General features: G+C 40.7%; 1 protein-coding gene across 6 annotated transcripts in view; it reads left to right on the top strand.

Annotated features, from left to right (window-relative positions):
* Positions 1–12318, top strand: part of NUMB (NUMB endocytic adaptor protein) — a 498823-nt gene that overhangs the window by 152251 nt on the left and 334254 nt on the right. For 2 of the 6 annotated variants that reach the window (XM_053697789.1, XM_053697788.1), the window contains one exon: positions 4081–4149. The exons of the other annotated variants lie outside the window; for them this stretch is intronic. The gene's annotated coding sequence lies outside the window, so the exon portion shown is untranslated. The remainder of the gene's footprint in view (positions 1–4080; positions 4150–12318) is intronic. 6 annotated transcript variants of the gene reach the window in all.

The raw sequence follows: 12318 nt of genomic DNA, 5'->3' as shown, positions 1-12318 counted from the left end.
AAGATGTGCGCAATACAGAGAAACAGAGCCTTAAATTTATGATGGCGGTGCAGTCAGATATTTGTGAGCAGCACAGGCCCATGCAGCCTCTTACCATTCAAACAGGGCCAGTTCTGCACCACGCAGGACAGTTAGAGGTGTCACAGGCAAAGATGAAAGGAACGAGTTACATAGGTAATCAGTTTTACACTGCCATCAATCACGAGAAGAATGATCTTACTGGATGCCCTCCTTCAAATCATGCTGCTTGGTCAAGTGAGATACTAGCTGTTGCGATCTGGGTGAAAATACATGCTTGGCGACATCTCACCTTTGAACAATCTCTGAGCCATCCATGCTCTACCAGGGAGGTGTGTGCTGTTGTTGGAGTCGGAATTGGGTAAACTACAGAACCATACGCTAAAAGGACTCTGACCACCCAAACGGGAGAGGTCTCCTCTTTTTATGGTCAGAAACAAGTTAAACTTTTGAGCTGTGGCAGCAGTACCCCTGTCTTTTATTATATCTCAGCTGATCAGTTCTTACTTTAGCCCATCTGCATCTCACATTTTGGAGCTAACCCATATCTTTAGTCTTGGTTATTTACTAATTGTGAGATTAGTTGTATTGCCCTTGCATGCAGGAGGTTTTATTTAGCACTCTTAAGATAAATTCTTACTGGACACTAGATAAAGCTACTATGATTTTCAGACTCCTAACCAAGCCCCAAAGTTTTTTTTTTTTTTAAACATTTTTTATTGGGGAAGTATACATAAATGAATTAGAATGCAAGTGATAAGAGGCCAGATGATGATTCATGCAAAAAATACATTGATCTGTGAAGTCAAACCTCATTGGTTTTTTTTTCCCATATAACGAATTTCTAGACCACTCTTGGGCCTTTGATTAGTCTACATCCATACGAAATTGGGATTTTATAGAGTTGGGTAAGATTATATAAACAAAATATTGTGAAACAAACAAGGTGAGACACAATCTGAACCTCCAAAGACTAAGTTGATTGTTAGTTGGCAAGGGTTATTTGATGATCTACCCTATACTACCCAGCGATGTGTAATGAGCAGGTGTATGCTTGTAAGCTTGTTATCTCCTGTGACTTTAAAGAGACGCATCTTGCCATAGTGTGTTGTCTGTAGCTATAATGCAGGCTATTGCATATGTGGCAATAGTTGTCCAGTAGAACATGTTATAAATATGGGCTTATATGAAATAGGACAGACCATGATATGATGATGGAGACTATAATGTAGTCAGAGACTGTAAAACAGGTACCCATATTTTGATATGCATTATAGAGATGAGCTTGTGTATAACTGGAACACAGTGTTATTAGCCACATCACCGTCAAACAGATACATATCAGGTCTACACTACTTACCATTATGTTAGCAACTGAAATGTAGGCAGATACTGTAAATCAAATACCTGTTTGCAGGACATATTATAAAGATTAGCCTGTATAAAGCCAGTAGTGACGTGTCAGCGGCCACTGTGTGACCAAGCGCAGAAATATCAGATAAACATCTTGTAAAACATAACTGCTTAAAAGACAAAACTGAACATATCATAACATTAAAAATGTGCTGTGAACTTTAACAGTAGATCTAAAAATCAGGTGAAAACAAAGACCGGTTTTACATTTACAAGATATCAGCCCCCAGGGTCTATGTGCAAGCTAAGCAGCGACTCATTGTAGGCACTAGTTGTTCTTAGCAAGTTAGTGAGACAGTTCTCTCTCTGTAAGTGCCATATGGAAATTGAGTTGTTTTTGTATGCAAGCTGTATAATATTAGTCCCATGTGGAGAGTCTCTGCGGGCGTCATGTTGGGATACATTATCCAGTGCATAATTCTGCTTGCTAGCGCTTGCTTTTGATGGTGCTCTAGCAACGGAGGACCCCTGCACTGACACTGTATGGTTAGTTCTGGCATCAGACATCATCCGGTTGCTAGTGTTGATCGTAGCTGCCTCACCGGTATCAGGAGCAGCAGGGATGGTCCCGTCCTTAATTAGCTGGAATAAGTTGGTCAGTGCATGTCGGGCCTGACTAGATTTTGTACTTGTTCCAGTTTCACCACATGTCGGTGGAGGTCCCACAATGAGGGGTTTCTGCACCAGTATTGCTAAATTGAGATCAGTATCAGAACCCGTCCTCCTGCTGGAGCCTAGTCATGGCTGTTTTACCAGTCATGGAAGGTATAGGAATGTTCCTGTTCAGTGGCCATATATTATATGCTGTCCTTGCTGTCGTGCCGGGGCCCTTCTGCGCGTTCTGCAGGTTAGTCAGTCAAGGCTGCCTCTTTTTTGTAATGGTTAATCTTGTCATCCCCTGCCGTTTTATGTAGATCTCGCTCTGTCAGCTGTATAAGAAGGTTTTCTGTACATGGAGGTTGGCTCCTTATTATGATATCCCTCCGGTCGCCATCTTTGTTTGTGGGCATTGTAGGGGTCTGCACCAGGTCTCCTGCTGTTATGTGCTCTATCGGCGATGGAGTGTTTTTTGCGCAGTCCAGCGGTGATGATCGCTGATATATTCTAAAGAGAATAGTCTCCAGTTTAGCGAAGCACTGCTCCAGCTCCCACTCTAAGTTTGTTTCCCATACGGTCGCCATCTTAAAATGGTCTTGTTGACAGCAACGTGGAAATAGGGGTGTGCACTTCTATAGGGTTGTTCGTTGTAAGTTGCCTGTTCTGTATAATGTTACTCCGAAGGCTATGTGGTAATGAAGAATCGGTGTAGTCCGACAGCACCAGAGTCATGAAAACAGCAAGAAAAGCAGATATGGGACCACAGCTGTTAGTTGTGATGTCTTTATAAGATATGTACGTGATCTTGCCGTTAGTGCACAATAACCAGCGGATTATTGTAGATTCGGCCGGAGTCCTCAGAAATTGCGTCCTTCCCTGAACGCTGCACGGACCCCCCCCCCCCCCAGCCCCAAAGTTTTATGAAAATACCGTCGGATACCTACTCCAGCTTGCTCCTGTTTGTGTAAAGGGTCTTTTCATATGCAAAATAAGGGGGAGGAGGGAGTGTCTTATTTCCCACTTGCAGTGGGCTTTCCAACTACCTTTTCAACAGTGCTAAACTGAGAGCTTCTAAGTAAGTTTTTAAACTGTTTTATACTGGATTTGTATATCCGTATCTGTGCATCTTATGCTTTATAGTAGTGTCTATAACATGCAGTTATATGAAAATGAGCGTATACTGTCCCTTTAAGGTTAAACAGGCAAGGCACTCTGTATATTTAGTGGTGGTTTTATACCAAGATACATTAAGGGTCAACCACGTGTTCTTCACACCTTACTTATGATCTACTGTTGGTCCTTTCAGATGCGGTTATAAGACAGACTAACATAATAGTTTCTACTTTTCCATCGTCCTATATATCTAAGCTGTATTAGACAAAGAGTTCTACGTTTTTGGTATTAAGCCTAACATGTTGTGATCTATATTACTAATACGACCCAAAGAACAGGGTCTATAGCCTAGCTCATGAAAAGTAAAGGGCTCTATGATTACCAGCCTTTTTCTGGCTCAGTTAAGCATCTAATTACTATAGTCACAATCAATTTATGTTCTTTGTTTATCATTATATAGTTTTTTTACTGTGTTATCTCACCTCCCCCCCCCCATTTGACTAAGATTTCTCTTAAAGTAGAGACAATATTTTTTTTATCATTTTATTCTTCATTCACCCACTTTGGTGAATATCTTAGCTGTATTAATCCACTACAATGTTTTCATTAATACAAGTTGCTATAACAGAGACATGGTTTATGGAGTCAGTTAAAATCATCAAGCTATGGTTTAAGAACATATCAAGGTGTGTAAAATTTTAAACAAATATTATACTCATAGTAGAGACATCATATAATCAAGAATAAAGTCTAATTCTTCCCGTCTCCATCATTCTAGTTAGGATAATATTGTCTCGAATATGGTATAATTGATCTGAGCAACCTTGAAATATTGGTAATTGACTCCTTTACTGTAATATATATTAATGGTTACAACTTGTCATTATTCCCTTCCTATTCAAGTAACCTTGACTTTTCATTTTTCACATTTTCTTGCAGTATATCACACTACAAGACGACTTAATTCATCAGGGAATAAAGTTTAATTTCATAACCGTAGAAAAAGAGGTATCATACTATTAAGTACACTTTACAGGCAAGGAAGAATGGGCGAGAATACATGATTTGGCATTGTGTTGGCATTAAAGGGATAGGAAAGTCAAAATTAAACTTGCATGAATCAGAGCACGTCATTTTAAGACACTTTTAAATTCACTTCTATTTTCAAATGTGCTTCATTCTCTTAGTATCCCTTGTTAAAAAATGTATAAGCACATATCATACACTAGTGGGAGCTGCTGCTAATTTGTCTCTTGTGATTGGCTAAATAGCTATTTTCAGCTTCCTGTCAGTAGTGCAATGCTGTCCCTTCAGCAATGGATAACAAGAGAATGAAGAAAATTTTATAATTAAACTGGAAAGTTGTTTAAATTTGTTTGTTCTATCTAAATCATCAATTACATTTTGGGGTTTACTATCCCTTTAATTATAAGTTGCTTTTAAATTTAATTTCAGGAGTTTGTGTGAAGAATAATGCTCCGTCATACTTTGTTTAGTTTGATATAACCAGTTGAGCATACTTTTGTCATCCTGTATGTGTTTTTTTGCTGATCCAACTTATGTCAACCGAATGTGATTATTATTATTATTATTTTTTTTAAATACCTTTTATTAAATAAAAAATGCTGATTTAAATAAAAAAAAAGTTTTTATTCGTGCCCTTCTGTGGGTATAACCTGAGCTATGGAGGACTCTGACATGTTAGAAGGTACTCCTTCTGCACTAAATCATACCAGTTTATATTGTGAGGAGGCTGTGGTTTTTCCGCCCACTCAATTATGTTCCACATGCCTTAACACCATTATAAAGTCTAAGAAGGGAGATAAGCCTGCTAAGGCTCTTAGTCCCTCTGAGCTGTCTACCTCTCAGGACTTGGCATCCCGTGAGATTACTACCCTTGCTACATTATTCATTCCACATGCAGTTCCCTGTAGCACATATAATCCTCCATCCGGAGGGGTCCTTCTTCCTGCGGACTTTGCCGCTCAGTTACAAACGGCGGTGTCTGCGGCCTTCAGTGCAATACCTCATTCTAACAAATGCAAGAGAAAAGTTAAACATAGCTCTCCTGACCCGGAGTCATCTAAATATTTATCGGATTTAGCTATTATGCTTCAGAGGGTTCAAGACAGAATTAAAGCTCTGAGAATTGCTAATTCTTTTTATCTCTGATGCGAACATGCAAATTATTCATCTAAATGCAAAGGCCTCTGGCTTTGTGGTCGTAGCCCGCCAGGTGCTCTGGTTGAAGTCTTGGTCTGCGGATATGACTTCTAAGTCCAGACTCCTTTCTCTTCCCTTCAAGGGATAGATTTTATTTGGTCTAGGCCTGGACTCCATTTTTTCTACTGTTACCAGAGGCAAGGGTGCCTTCCTACCTCAAGATAAGAAGAACAAGTCTAAGGGACAACAATCTTCTAATTTTCGTTCTGACAAATCCCAACGACAACAATCCTCCTCTAAGCCTGAGCAACCCAAGAGTTCTTGGAAAACGTCTCAGTCCTGGAATAAATCCAAGCAGAATAAGAAGCCTGCCAAAAACAAATTGGCATGAAGGGGCGGCCACCGATCCAGGATTGGATCATGTAGGGGCAGACTCTCTTTTTCTCTTGTTAAGTGTATCCAGTCCACGGATCATCCATTACTTATGGGATATTCTCCTTCCCAACAGGAAGTTGCAAGAGGATCACCCACAGCAGAGCTGCTATATAGCTCCTCCCCTAACTGTCATACCCAGTCATTCTCTTGCAAGCCTCAACCAAGATGGAGGTCGTAAGAGGAGTGTGGTGTTTTATACTTAGTTTATTCTTCAATCAAAAGTTTGTTATTTTTAAATGGTGCCGGAGTGTACTGTTTATCTCAGGCAGTATTTAGAAGAAGAATCTGCCTGTGTTTTCTATGATCTTAGCAGAAGTAACTAAGATCCATGGCTGTTCTCACATATTCTGAGGAGTGAGGTAACTTCAGAGAGGGAATGGCGTGCAGGTTTTTCCTGCAATAAGGTATGTGCAGTTAATATTTTTCTAGGGATGGAATTTGCTAGAAAATGCTGCTGATACCGAACTAATGTAAGTAAAGCCTTAAATGCAGTGATAGCTACTGGTATCAGGCTTATTAATAGAGATGCATACTCTTATAAAAATGTAATATAAAACGTTTGCTGGCATGTTTAATCGTTTTTATATGTATTTGGTGATAAAACTTATTGGGGCCTAGTTTTTTTCCACATGGCTGGCTTGAATTTGGCCTAGAAACAGTTTCCTTAGGCTTTCCACTGTTGCAATATGAGTGGGAAGGGCCTATTTTAGTGCTTTTCTGTGCAGCTAAAATTACAGACACAGACATCCAGCTTCTTCCTGCATGATCCAGGACATCTCTGGAGGGCTCAAAAGGCTTCAAAGTCGTTTTTGAGGGAGGTAAAAAGCCACAGTAGAGCTGTGGCAGTTGTTGTGACTGTTAAAAAAAAAAAACAAACAAAAAAACGTTTTTGTCTTTTATTATTTTTTGGGTATTAAGGGGTTAATCATCCATTTGCAAGTGGGTGCAATGCTCTGCTAACTTGTTACATACACTGTAAAAATTTCGTTAGTGTAACTGCCTTTTTTCACTGTTATTTCAAATTTTGACAAAATTTGTGTTTCTTAAAGGTGCAGTAATGTTTTTTATATTGCTTGCAAACTTGTTTAAAGTGTTTTCCAAGCTTGCTAGTCTCATTGCTAGTCTATTTAAACATGTCTGACACAGAGGAAACTACTTGTTCATTATGTTTGAAAGCCATGGTGGAGCCCCATAGGAGAATGTGCACTAAATGTATTGATTTCACCTTAAACAGTAAAGATCAGTCTTTAACTATAAAAGAAATATCACCAGAAGATTCTGACGAGGGGGAAGTTATGCCGACTAACTCTCCCCACGTGTCAGACCCTTTGCCTCCCGCTCAGGGGATGCACGCTAATATGGCACCAATTACATCAGGGACTCCCATAGCGATTACCTTGCAGGACATGGCTGCAATCATGAATAATACCCTGTCAGAGGTATTATCCAGGTTGCCTGAATTAAGAGGCAAGCGCGATTGCTCTGGGGTTAGGAGAGATACAGAGCGTGCAGATGCTGTAAGGGCCATGTCTGATACTGCGTCACAATATGCAGATCATGAGGACGGAGAGCTTCAGTCTGTGGGTGACATCTCTGATTCGGGGAATCCTGATTCAGAGATTTCTAATTTTAAATTTAAGCTTGAGAACCTCCGTGTGTTGCTTGGGGAGGTATTAGCTGCTCTGAATGACTGTAACACAGTTGCAATTCCAGAGAAATTGTGTAGGCTGGATAGATACTATGCGGTGCCGGTGTGTACTGACGTTTTTCCTATACCTAAAACGCTTACAGAGATTATTAGCAAGGAGTGGGATAGACCCGGTGTGCCCTTTTCCCCTCCTCCGATATTTAGGAAAATGTTTCCAATAGACGCCACCACACGAGACTTATGGCAGACAGTCCCTAAGGTGGAGGGAGCAGTTTCTACTTTAGCTAAACGTACCACTATCCCGGTGGAGGATAATTGTGCTTTTTCGGATCCAATGGATAAAATATTAGAAGGTTACCTTACAGCCCCTTGCATGCATTGCGCCTGTCACTGCTGCTGCGGCATTCTGGTTTGAGTCTCTGGAAGAGGCCATTCGCACAGCTCCATTGGATGAGATTATGAACAAGCTTAAAGCACTTAAGCTAGCTAACTCATTTGTTTCTGATGCCGTCGTACATTTAACCAAACTTACGGCTAAGAACTCCGGATTCGCCATCCAAGCGCGCAGAGCTAACGACGATAAGGTCCATCTTTCCTTTAATTCAGGAAGGCCAGTTTATGACCACTATAGATCTAAAGGACGCTTACCTTCATGTTCCAATCCACAGGGGACACTTTCAGCTCCTGAGGTTTGCATTCCTGGACCAGCACTTCCCTGGGGGCTCTTCTAGTCGTTGCCAGAACTCAGGGTATTGCAGTAGCCCCATACTTGGACGATATTCTGGTGAAAGCACCATCCTTTTGTCTTGCAGAAGAATTATCGGAGTCCCTTCTCAGTTTTCATCGATCACATGGATGGAAGATAAACCCAAGTACCAGGGTGTAATTCTTGGGTACTATTATAATAGATTCCATATCCATGAGGATATTTCTAACAGACCAGAGACGTTGCAAGCTAACTTCGGCATGTCTTGACCTCCTTGAGTCCCTCTGTGGCTCAGTGTATGGAGGTGATTGGTCTCATGGTGTCCTGCATAGACAACATTCCTTTTGCCAAGTTCCGTCTCAGACCTTTTACAACTGTGCATGCTGAGGCAGTGGAACGGCAATCATTCAGATCAGTCTCAACAGATTGTATTAGACAGCCGGTCGAGAGAATCGCTCTCTTGGTGGCTCTGTCCAGATCATCTGTCCCAAGGGACATGCTTCTCAAGACCATCCTGGGAGATTGTGACTTACGGATACAAGCCTCTCTGGATGGGGAGCTGTTTAGGGTGCTAGGAAGGCACAGGGGTTGTGGACTCAGGAGTCCTCCTCCCTCCCGATCAATATTATGGAACTATGGGCACTCTTAAAGGCCTTGAAGGCTTTGCCACTTCATCAGATTCCAATCAGACAATATAACCTCGGTGGCTTACATCAACCATCAGGGGGGCCGAGAAGTTCCTTGGCTATAAAGGAAGTATCTCTGATTCGGGAGTGGGTCTCTCCATCCCGAGGTGTTTGCTGAGATATGCAGCAAGTGGGGGATGCCTGAGAGAGATCTCATGTCGTCCCGTCTCAATACCAAGCTACCCAGGTACCGGTAGAGGTATCCCCTAGCGGATCTAATAGATGCACTGGCAGTGCCCTGGAGGTTCAAACTCGTATATCTTTTTCCTCTTTTACCGCTTCTTCCTCGAGTGGTGGCCCGCATCAAGTAGGATCAGTAATCTTCCTGCACAAGAGGTTTACCTCTTCCTTTTTTTTCTCTCCTGTTATTCATTCAGTGTCCTCTGGAGCTTGGATATAGTTTTCTCAACAGTAACGAATGAAGCCGTGGTCTCTCCCTGTCTTAGGAAGGAAAACATTTATTCTTACCAGATAAATTTCTTTCCTTCAGGATAGGGAGAGTCCACGGCCCCCGCCCATTTTTTCTTGTCTATGGGTGGCCCCCTATTTATTTTATTCTTCTGGCACCATTTATACCCTAATGTTTCTCCTAATTTTACTTGTTCCCTCGGCAGAGTGACTGGGGTAATGAGGAAGTTGGAGGTATATTTAAGCCTTTGGCTGGGGTGTCTTTGCCGCCTCCTGGTGGCCAGGTGTTGTATTTCCCAACAGTAAGGAATGAAGCCGTGGACTTTCTCTCTATCCAGAAGGAAAGGAATTTATATGGTAAGCATAAATTATGTTTCTTTCATGTAATTAACAAGAGTCCATGAGCTAGTGACGTATGGGATATACATTCCTACCAGGAGGGGCAAAGTTTCCCAAACCTTAAAATGCCTATAAATACACCCCTCACCACACCCACAAATCAGTTTCCTCTTTGCATACTTTTACTAAATTCTACCATTTTGATGTATTTTCTTCTTCTGAAGCAGTTTTTGGTAGAAAAGTTCTTCAGGCAGCGGTTTCAGTTTGAATCTTCTGCTTATGTTTTTTGTTAAACTTTATTTTGGGTGTGGATTATTTTCAGCAGGAATTGGCTGTCTTTATTTTATCCCTCCCTCTCTAGTGACTCTTGTGTGGAAAGATCCACATCTTGGGTAGTCATTATCCCATACGTCACTAGCTCATGGACTCTTGTTAATTACATGAAAGAAAACATAATTTATGTAAGAACTTACCTGATAAATTCATTTCTTTCATATTAACAAGAGTCCATGAGGCCCACCCTTTTTTGTGGTGGTTATGATTTTTTTGTATAAAGCACAATTATTCCAATTCCTTATTTTATATGCTTCGCACTTTTTTTCTTATCACCCCACTTCTTGGCTATTCGTTAAACTGATTTGTGGGTGTGGTGAGGGGTGTATTTATAGGCATTTTAAGGTTTGGGAAACTTTGCCCCTCCTGGTAGGAATGTATATCCCATACGTCACTAGCTCATGGACTCTTGTTAATATGAAAGAAATGAATTTATCAGGTAAGTTCTTACATAAATTATGTTTTTTGCTTCTTCGCAAGGCGCTTTTGGCAGGAAAGTCCTTGTTTTCACCCTTTCCGTAGCATAGACCTTCTGCTTGGATATTATTTTTTTTATTTATGTAAATACAGTACACATATCCTTATAGGCAATCCCATTGTGGCATCATGAGGACTATTTTGATAACAAATATATCTGGTATTTGGTTATCCCGTACCATAAATGTGATTAAAGCATGTTTTAAGATATCCTAGAGTTTTTTTAGAGGGTCACATTTGACTCGGATCTTTCTTTCACTCCTCACATTCAGTCCTTGGCTAAAGCCTGCCGCTTCCACCTTAAAAAAAATCTCTAAAATTAGACACTTCCTTACACAAGACACAACTAAGATTTTAAACCACTATCTCAATCTTTCCCGCCTCGATTACTGCTACTCTGTCCTCTTTGGTCTCCCCACCTGCTGCCTAGCTCCTTTACAATCCATAATGAATGCCTCTGCCAGACTCATCTTCCTTACACGTCGCTCTTCATCTGCTGCACCTCTCTGCCAATCCCTTCACTGGCTTCCTCTTGCCTCTAGGATCAAACACAAAATTCTCACTCTGACATACAAAGCCCTCAACTGCACTGCTTCCCCCTATATCTCAGACCTTGTCTCCAGATACTCTCCCTCCCGTCCCCTTCGCTCTGCTCATGACCTCCTATTCTCCTCCTCTCTGGTTACCTAATCGCACTGCAGTTTACAGGACTTCTCCAGACTGGCTCCCATCTTGTTGAACGCTCTGCCTCGCTCCACAAGACTCTCCCCTAGTTTTGATAGCTTCAAGCGTTCCCTAAAGACTCTACTGTTCAGGGACGCATACAACCTACGCTAACATTACTTGATACCAGTTCCTCTCCTCCATTGCTAGCCCCTGAACCCCCTTGGCATGTAAGCCTAAGAGTCCAGCTGTTTGTAGATCACCTTCTTAAGAGCTGACTACAACAGTGCAACTCTTGGAAGGGCCCTCTACCCATTTGATACCTATAATTGTTTTGTCATACTCCGCATTTGTTTATAGCGCTGCGGAATCTGTTGGTGCTGTACAAATAACCGATAATAATAATAATTTTAACTCCAATTGACCTTAGTCTCTGTCTTGATACAGGACATTTTTCTTGTCTCCCTGTGCTGACATCTTTTGCCTTGAGATACTAGGTCTCTGTAAGTAATAAAGATTGGTCAAGTGAAGCTTAGAAATTTACGACAGGGTGTCTGGTTTTTAGGATAAATGCAGGGAATTGAGCACACAGGGAAAGAGTTAACCACTCACAATCTAAAACCTTCATGAACAACACTTTACTTTAAAGGGCCATTAAATATAATATTATTGCATAATATTAAACAAATGCATAATACAGGCAGTGTATTAGCACTTATTCTGAATTTCAAATGAGCAGTATATATTTTGTTTTTTCCCTGACAAATTTAAAAAATCCACCCATTTCCCTGCCCCTATATCATGTGTCAGCCATCTGCAAATATGTATAAACTGCCTCCTGCACATGCTAAGTAGGAGCAGATGCCTCACAAAGACAATTTGAGAACGAAAATTCTAGCTGAATCAGGAACATTTTAATTTTGACTTGTTTCCCTTTAAAAGCAGTGCAGAAGAGCTATTTTATGGCTGCTTAAAATAACGGAGATTAATGCATTGTTCTTATTTAAATAACATTAAGCTTAGAAAGTTATCTACAGCATTTTTAAAAATAAGTTATCTCAGCAGTATTGTTTCATGCCTTCCTGCTCTATTTTTTGCGTATGCAACTGTTAATTCTCAAGAGACCTATTACAGATTCTTTTTTTGGCTTAGTCTCTTAGCCTGAAGATATCAGACTGTTTATTCTCAGAGGACTACAGTTTCCTACACCTCAAACCTACATTTTTTTTTCCCACATAGAATATCATAATCTTATAGTTTTAGGTTTTCTGCAATGATATCTATATAAACGTGTATTATTCTGGTACATTCTGTAAAAT

This window comes from Bombina bombina, chromosome 1, assembly GCF_027579735.1.
Source record: "Bombina bombina isolate aBomBom1 chromosome 1, aBomBom1.pri, whole genome shotgun sequence".
Classification (NCBI taxonomy): Eukaryota; Metazoa; Chordata; class Amphibia; order Anura; family Bombinatoridae; genus Bombina; species Bombina bombina.
This window is presented reverse-complemented; position numbering and strand designations above follow the sequence as displayed.